A 10,075-nucleotide genomic window follows, 5' to 3' on the forward strand; every position below is an offset into this window, starting at 1 on the left:
CTAGAGCTATAAATTGGTCTTCCTTTTTTGCAATTGTTGTTAAGTGCAGTCAAGTAGTTCTAAATCATAGCGACCCTGTTTATTGTTCCTGAGGAAGGGCTGGTGGGTTAGAACCACCAACTTTATAGTTAGTAGTACAGTGTTTATCCTACTGAGCCACAGCAGGATTCCAGTCTTCCTGGAAGACGTATGGATCCTATCACAGAAAGCATTGTACTTTAAGACAGATTTTGAAATACTCTTTTGATGATGAATGCAAGCCATTCGTCTTCAATTTTTTTGTTCCCAGAACAGCAAACCAGATGAGTTTCTGATTAAGAATGGTCAACACTCAGTCTGTTTCAGCTCACCAATGCCTATAATTTCTATTTTTAGGTGTTCCATTTTATTTTTGATGAATTCAAATTTTCCTAGATTTATACTTCGTACAGCCCACTTTCTGATTATTAATGGACATTTGCAGCTATTTCGTCCCATTTTGAGTTGTTACATCAGCAAATGAAGGTCCTGAAAGCTTTGTTCCATTCACTTCATTAAGGTCAACACTACTTTGAGGAGACAGCAATTCCTCGGTCAGATTTTGAGTGCCTTCCAATACTGGGTTCATTTTCTGGCATTATATCAGATAATGTTTTTTTGTTATTCATAAAGTTTGCAGTGGTTAACCATTCAGAGGTGATCCACCTTGCTTTTTCCTAGTCTGCAAGTTCTGCTGGAACCTGTCCATCATGGGTGACACTGTTGGTTTTTAAATATGGGCAACATAACTTTCAGAATCACAGCAACACACAACCACCAGTGTACAACAAACTGACAGCTGAGTGGTGGTTTTATATATGCATACATACATCTGTGTGTATGTATATATACATATAAGAACATGTATACACATGTATATGTATATTCACATGTACACATATGGGATTGTATGTTATATACATACATAAACACACACATGAGGGTAAGTAAAAAAGTATTGTTACAAAAATCATAGAAAGTTTTATTAAATAAAAATATCAACATACAATGCTATTATGTCCTGACAAAATCTCTAGCTAGTCTATACACTTCTGAAGGCAGTGTTTTCATTTCTCTAACTGTTCCCTGAAGAATTCTGCATTCTTAGATTTACACTACCTCAAAGTGGTAGTTTTGGCTCCTCAAGGGCTTAAATTGTTAATTCTTTTAAAGGCTCTTTGAGGTTTGGGAACGAAATGAAGTCTGAAATTATCAGCCAGATCAGCAGAACTTCTCAAGTGATCCAAAGATACATGAACAATAATAAGTGGTGGTTGTGTTCAACCAGTAAGTTTTGTGTTGATTTGTTGAGCAATAGATACCTGGCACATTGATATGCTGTTGTTGTTGTCAAGTGTCATCAAGTTAGTTCTGAATCATAGTGACCCTCTATAGGGTTTCCAAGAAGTGGCTGGTAAGTTTGTACCACTGACCTTGCAGTTCAAACTGACTTTGCGGTTCAGTACTTATTCTTTAGTATCACACCAGAACTCCTACATTTTAAAATTATTTCCCAGTCTAAGTCTGTTTACTCCATTTTACTTGTTAGTAGTAACATTTATGGTAATTTTATTAAAGCAACACATTGTGTAGTTAATGCTTTTCCCCCTCCTAAAAGGAGCTATGTAGTGCAGTGGTTACGAGTTGGGCTGCTAACCTCAAGGTCAGCAGTTCCATACTACCAGTGGTTCCATGGGATAAAGATGAGGCTTTCTGCTCCCATAAAGATTTACAGCCTTGAAAACTCTGTATGGGGTCACTATGCATCGGAATCGACTCGACGACACTTAACAACAATGGGAATGTAAACTCCATGAGGGTAGAAACTATGAATTTTTTGTTGCTTACAATAGTCCTATCACCTACTACTCTGTTTTGCACATAGTAAATGCTAAGTAAATACGTTTAAAAAATGAATACAGATGAATGAATTCAGTAGACATATATACAGTGCCTTCTATGTATTAGATAGTATGCAAGATTCTAACTATACAAGACTGAATAATATATAGTTCTTGCCCTTAAGTTGTTTACAGTTTAAAAACGGAGACAGGAACATCTAGACAAAAATTTCAGGTTAAATTGACCTGAAATGTAATAATGTAATTGGGATTGTATTCACAGTGTTGCTGAAAGTTGTAGGGTAAAGTGGTGGGTTAGATAAATCTGGAGAAAAGAGGTTTCTGGAAATTACTTTACAAAGAAAATAACTGACGAGTGTGTTGTAACAGGTGCTCAAATGCTGTAAGTGGTATTGCCACTGGCAATATGATTTTTCAGAACTATGAATAATGATTGCTAAATTTCCATGCAAGACCAAACATAATCTTCTCTTAATTTATATAGCAATTGCATTTGTGAAAAATTCAAATCATGTAAAACGAGTTAGTGAAATTTTATTAATAGTAGGTATGGTGCCATAGGATAAGCACTTGACCTCAAGGTCAGTTTGAACCACAAGGTCCAACTCACCAGCCAGTCTTTGGAAACCCTATACAGACTCTACAGCACTTGACAACAACAACAACATATACAAGTGTGAGTCAAAAGAGAATTTATTTTAATCAACTTTTAGAAAAACAATTACATCATTTTTTTTAACAAAATTGCCTTGCTTTTCAATACACTTTGTCCATATGTCAGCAAGCTTTTGTATTACCTTAATAAAAAATGTTTTAGGCTGAGCTGTGAGCCACAAATACACTGCTGTTTTCACTTCTTCATCAGAGCTGAATCTTCATCTAGAAGGAATGCTTTTAGAGGACCAAACAGCTGAAGGTCTGAAGGCTCAAGATCAGGACTATAAAGAAGATGCTTTAACATCTCAAAATAAAGTTTTGTCAACATTGTGGGCAGAGGTGTATAGACATGCATTTTCATGCAAGGTCACAAGACCCTTGGATAGCAGACCTTTATGTTTAATCCAAAGTTTAGACTTCAGTTCTTCAGTGAACATTTCACTGTAATGAACACTGTTGACAGTTGAAACTTTTTCCTGATAGTCTTCCAATACTGGCCCTTGAGAATCCGAGAAAATGGCAAGCATCAATTTTCCAGCTGATGGTTGACTTTAGGACTTCTTCTTAGTTAGTGATTGAGGATGTTTACTCAGGCTCATAATGATGAGTTCATGTCTCATCACCAATAATGATATCTAAAGAAACCTTTACCTTGTTTTGTGTATCAGTCTAAATTTTGCTTGCAGATGTCCACCTTCACACCTGTACAGCAATGACCTTGAAAGGAAAGTGATAAGACGGTGCAGCCAACAGAAGTTTTCATATAACTGGAGTGTGGACAATTTTTGACTCATCCTCATAAATTATAAAAATGGTGTAAGAGTAGATTTTGACCTCCCCTAGTTTGTGTGGTGCTGTGGGATAATGCACTGGACTGCACGGTCATTTTAACCACAAAGTTGGCTGTTCAAACTCACCAGCCACTCCTCACAAACACTATACAGGGTCATTATGAGTCAGAACCAATTCAATGGCATTTAGCAATTCATAAAATGGAGGAAGAGAATCAACATTCCCATCTACACAAGGCAGGTAGAAGTCAGAAATGTCTCTTCTCTCCAGCTTGTTTTTGCCACTTCTCACAAAACCATCCCTCCCATGGCACTCTACTTTTCTGTTAGGTTTAATAATTTGTTGTACTGGCCATACATGACTCACAAACAAAACTCATGATTATGGGTTTCTCTTTAGAGAGGTAATAGGTCCAGAAATGCTCAGGGTAAAATTTTTCTTCCTTTTTTGCAAGCCCAGGTTCCATAGTACCTTAGCCTCAACCTTGCTTGGGTAAATGTAATGAAACTCTTTTAACTATTCCAATAAGTGCTCAAAGAACCCCCATTCTGATAGAAAGCATCCTTCTCAAAGGCATTTGGCTCTCTTGCTCTGTTTGATAGGAAGCTCACTGTGCCATCTCCTGCTGGTCTCCTGGTTCTACTGCCTCTGCCTCTGCTTTTCATTGTCTCCTCTGTCTCCTGGATTGAGGAGGCTCAGTGCAGGGATCTGGGGTCCAAATGATGAGTTCCACTCCTGGGTTTTATTTCTTAGTGGTAGTGACATTCTCCTTTCCAACTCTAGGATGGCTCATTTTAAATCTAATGAGGTGGTGAAACTATCAATCCCCACTTTAGGGTCTCATATACTTTCATGGCATGGTTCCACCCCACAAGGGTATAGTGCCTCTTATTTACATTACTACCAAGTATAAAATCCCCTTGTTGAATCACAAGCATCTCATATTTGCATAGTTCTATCCAGTCCTGGTGTGGCACTGTGGGTTAATGCGCCATACTGCAAAGCCATTTGAACTGCAAGGTTGGCAGTTCAAGTTCACCAGCTTCTCCTCGGAAACCCTATACAGGGTCACTATGGGTCAGAATCAACTTGACTGCACTTAACAACAATAACATCCAGTCCTGGTGTGGTGCTGTGGGTTAATGTGCGAGACTGCAAAGCTGTTTGAACTGCAAGGTTGGTGGTTCAAGCTCACCAGCTGCTCTTTGGAAATCCTGTATAGGGTCACTATGGGTTAGAGCCAAGTTGATGGCACTTAACAACAACAATCCAGTCCTGTAGTAACACTAAGATAAATGCGCTGGACTGCAAGGTCAGTTTAAACTGCAAGGTTCATTGTTCAAATTAACCAGCCTTTCCTCAGAAACCCTATACAGGGTTGCTATAGGATGGAACTGATTCAACAGCCCTTCACAACAACAACATCCAGTCATTTGATAGGGATTACATAAACTACAAAGGCTCGAAGAGTCATATCAAGTAATTCACTGTACTTCATGCTGCTAATTAAATTCTAAGTCAAAATGATCCTGCATAGAATTTCCGAGGAACAGCTGGTAGATTTGAACTGCCGACCTTGTGGTTTACAGTTCAATGCTGATCCTAGAGTGCCACATCAGAAGTCCACAGCACTGCATAGACAGACTTAAATATTATGCTCAGATAATTATATATAGGTTTTACTCTTACATATGAATGCCTGGAAAAGTGTTTGAAAATCATATAGAATGAGGAGTAACTTTGTGTTTGTGGGAATATTCTATGCATAGTAGGATATCTAGTATACCTGGTATACTGAATGCCAGCAGCTTTCCCTTCTACTGTTATGGTAACCCAAAATTGCCCTCAAATTTCTAAAACATTTTAACCAGGATAGTACTGCATTTGCACTGCACTACTGATGTAAAACAAAAAAACAAACAAAAATAAAAACTTTAATTAATTGATATTAGCATTTTTTGTAACTGTAAATTTGAAAGAGATTATTCTAGCTATACAAGTGTTCTTATACTTCAAATTACTTTGACGTTATTGCAAAAGAAAATTAAATAGACTTTCTTGAAGGAGAAGGAAAGAGTCTAAGTGCTTCATTTCTACTTCTGGAAGTAAGTTATGTTAAATCTGAGCAGCACTGAGGAGGATGTGGCTGCAAGTCAAGCAAGCCTACATTTCCATAGTACAGGGAATGTTGTGGTTGTTGTTGTGAAGTGCCGTCGAGTCACCTGTATAGCATTTCCAAGGAGCAGCTGGTAAGTTTGAACCACTGACCTTGTGATTCAAGTTGATCTTGTGGTTCAATGCATTATCCTGCAATGCCACACAAGAAATTTCCTGGATATTTATTATCAGTTGAATAAGTTCTGATTAATGTATATTAACAGGGATAGTTTAAATTAGTGAGAAATCCTAATTCTTACATATTTTAAGTATTTAACATATCTTTTAAAAAGCTTTATGAGCAAGGACCCTAAGTTGTGAAAACTGTTTGGACTTGGCTACTATCTAAAGGGAGTCTGGACGTGGCGTCGTGGGGTAATGCATAGGACCACAAGGTTGGTTAAACTGCAAGATTGATGGCTCAAATTCACCAGCAGCTCCTTGGAAACCCTACATAGGGTTGCTATGAGTAGGAACCAACTTGATGGCACTTAACAACATCAACAACAAAAACAGCAATTAGGTTGAAGCTTCAAATCCACCCAGTATCTTGGTGGAAGAAGGGCCTGGGGATCTATTTCAATAAGACTACAGTTCTTGAAAATCATATGGATTACAGATCCACTCTGACACATATGGAGGCTGCCAGGAGTTTGAATCTATTTATCAGCAGTGGATTTTTTTTTTTTAAACCATTAAGAAGCTTGAGAATATATGTTATAAAAAGTCCATGTGAAAATCACTTTGAGAATCCTAGAATCCTATTAAATATTTCTGATCCTGAAGGAACTGATGGTCTAAATTAAGAGATAGCATATACTTGTGCAAGATTGATAGCATAAACAAAAAATATCTAATAGTGAATCACTAAAGGTTTTAGGAACTCAAGGTAGATGTATCTAGTTTACTCATTGAGAACTAGAAGAATCAAGTAAGGCTTGACAGGGGCTTGAGCTGGGTCTCATAGAGTAGATATGAATCAAATAAGAAAGGAGTATAACCAGGTGGAAGACATAGTATGAGCAAGAATAAGAAAGCAAAAATATGAATGGCATTTTATAGAGACTACAAGTAGACTCATTAGGCCAGAAAAGAAGAGTCATTCTAGATAGTGGTTAGTTTATATAATAAACTAGATAAAATACAATAAGATTTCAATGGCAGGTTAGAGCTAGATGGTGATATATCTTTGATACTAATTGGTCTGCCAAACAAAGAATCATTGCACATTTTGATCAAGAAAGTGAAAGAGCTAAAGATCATTTAGGGACCGGAGGAAAAAATTTCCCCTCATTAGTGTTTCATTGTGGATAATTTTATAGTTCAGAAATACTCTTGGCCTCGCAATTCTCTGACAGTTTCCCACAGAGAAGAAGAAATTATTTTCCTGAATGAAAATTTGGAGGAGAACCTAGAAGCATGACTCAGTCCCTCTTTTATTTCTCTCCTGTTGAGATCTGCCTATAGTGAGTCCACATTCTTTTTACTTGGCACTAGCTTTTAAAGTGATAGGACCATTGTGTTTGAGTTGGTAAGCTAGTCTGCCTAATTCAGAATGAAGTATTGGCAAACCTACTTGGCGGCAAATCTAAGTTACTTCCACCCAAATAGATTTTATCTGTAATAAAACTGAAATTTTCATCTCCACCATCAAATACAAATCTGACACTGTGTTTCTTTCTTAATTAATTCTAATTAATTAAGTAGAAGTTATCCACTACCACTGAGTTGAATCCAAGGCTGCAAATCTTTATTGATGCACTCTGCCACATTTTCCTCCTGTGGAGCGGCTGATGGGTTTAAACCACTGGATGTTTTGGCTAGCAGCTGTGATAGTTAAGGTTATGTGTCAGTTTGACTAGGCCAGGAATGCCAGTGGTTTGGCAATTGAGATATAGTTCTCCATGACGAGATCTAATATAATGTAATCAGCTCTACTATGAGCAGCCAGTCAATTGTAGGGAAGCTTAATCAGGGGTGTGACCTGCTTCCAATATATAGGATGCTCAGGCAAGACTCTGCTATTTCTGGTTCTTTGGACTTGAGTCAATGGCTTGCTCTATTACCTGCCGATCACAGGAGTCTTCAGCAACCTGTCTTCTGACCTGCCAGACCTGCCTGTCTGCCTGCCTGCCTGTCTGCCATCTGGCCTGCTGATTTTGATTCCCTGACTGGGAAAGCAGTCAAGTACTTTAACCATTTTACCACTTGGGGTCCAGAGGTAGAAGCCCTTATTAGTCTCTGCCACTTCAGAAATAAAATATCCACTTAGATTTGGTCCTGCTACTCCTAGTGTGATGCTGTGGACCGCAAGGTGAGTTTGAACCATGAGCTCGGTGGTTCAAACTTCCCAGTCTCTCCATGGAGACTGAGTGTACAGCATCGCTATGTGTCAGAACTGACTTGATGGCTCTTAACAACAACAACAAACTCTACAATTAGTTTGATGGAGACCTCACTCTATTTGAAGCTCTGGCGAAGAACCAGATGGTATCAGTGAGACACCATTGTGAACTTAAAAAATGTTGCTCTAAGCCACCATCTAGGAGGTCATCAAAGTCTATGTTTTGGTCATCAGTGTGACTCTCAATCTCTTACCAAGAGGAGAGAATGATTTAGAGTTTGAAATCTGAAGAATTTTTACCTGTTAACAATTCCTGGCTCTTACCATACCCACGGTTGTTTGGGAATCAGATTATTGTGATCCACAGGGTATTCATTGGCTGATTTTCAGAAATAAATTTCCAGACCTTTCTTCCTAGCTTATCTTGGTTTAGAAGTTCTGCTGAAACTTTTTCAGCAGTAGAGCAACATGCAAATCTCCACGGACAGACAGGTGGGGGCTGTAAACCATGAGGTGCTTTGGCTAGGAATAGAATCTAAGTCTCCTGTATGGAAGACAAGAATTCGATCATCAATATCCCAGTAAAATGTTGATAATCCATGTTAATAATAATTTGCTAACTAAACTGACTTCCATATTCACAGAAAAAAGCAAAGCAATAATAACACAACAGTCTTGATAACTTTCTGTCCATATACAAGAATTTTAGAGGCCTTATGAGGGTATGTATTTTCAAAGACTACAGTCTTCAATATGAAATAATCTCAACAAAAAGAAACCAAAAATTCTGATAATGGGACCAATAATCAGCATCACGATAAATGGAGAAAAGATTTAAGTCATCAAGGATTTCATTTTACTTAGAGCCACAATCAATGTTTGTGGAAGTCAAGAAATCAAAGAACATATTGCATTAGGTAATCTGTTGCAAAAAACTCTCTTTAAATTGTTAAAATGCAAAGATGTCGGTTTGAAGATAAAGTGCACTTGACCCAAACCATGGTATTTTCAATAGTATCATAAGCATGAGAAAGCTGGACAATGATTAAAGAACATGAAAGAGAATTGGTGCCAGTTACAGTATTGGCAAAGAATATGGAAATTTCCATGGACTGGCAGAAGAACAAGCAAATCTATGTTTGAAGTACAGTCAAAATGCTCTTTAGAAGTGGATGGGGAGACATCATCTCACATACTTTGGACATGTTATCAGGAGAATCCAGTTCCTAGAGAAGGACATAATGCTTGGTAATATGTCAGTAAAACAGAAAAGGATTCTCAAAGAGATTATTTGACACAGTTGCTGTAACAATGGGCTCAAATGTAGGAATGATTGTGAGGATGGCACAGGACTGAGCAGTGATCTGTTCGGTTGTAGAGGGTTGCTATGAATTGGAAAGACTCAATAACACCTAACAACAAATAACAGCAAGGGTATTACATACATAGCTTGGCCTCCTATACTTACATACATTCCTTAAAAAAAAAAAAAAAAAGTTGCTGTTGAGTCAGTTCCAACTCCTGATGACACAGGTGGATCAGAATAGATTTACACAGTGGCTGCAAATCTATCGATAAGCCTTTCTTTGGAAGTGTGTCTGGGTGAACATGAAATTCCACCTTTCAGTTATCCACCAACAAGAGATTCCACATCCCTTTCATACTTCTCTAAAATTACAAAAATGAGCCAGAGTGGCACTGTGAGTTAGCTGGTGGGATGTTAATTGAAAGGTGGGTAGTTCAAGCCCACCAGCTGCTTGCTCCTCAGGAGAAAGATGAGGCTGTGTGTTCCCGTAAAGATTTACAACTTTAGAGAAACCTTATGGAACAGTTCTATTGTGTCTTACAGAGTTATTATGAGTTGGAATCAACTTGATGGCTATTGTTGTTGTTAGGTGCCATGGAGTCAGTACCAGCTCATAGCAACCCTATGCACAACAGAATGAAACACTGCCCAGTCCTGTGCCAACCTCACTTGAGGCCATTGATGCTGCCTCTGTGCAAATTCACTTCATTGTGAGTCTTCCTCTTTTAAGCTGACCCTCCATTTTACTGAGCATGATGTCCTTTCCAGGGATTGGCCCTTCCTGATAATATGTCCCAAGTATGAGAGATGACGTCTGGTCATCCTGGCTTCTAAGGAACATTTTGGCTGTATTTGTTCCAACACGGATTTGTTCTTTTAGTGATTCATGGTACTTCTAATATTCTCCTACAATACCATAACTCTAATGAATAAATTCTT

This window comes from Chrysochloris asiatica, unplaced genomic scaffold (assembly GCF_000296735.1).
Source record: "Chrysochloris asiatica unplaced genomic scaffold, ChrAsi1.0 scaffold00222, whole genome shotgun sequence".
NCBI classification, from domain to species: Eukaryota; Metazoa; Chordata; class Mammalia; order Afrosoricida; family Chrysochloridae; genus Chrysochloris; species Chrysochloris asiatica.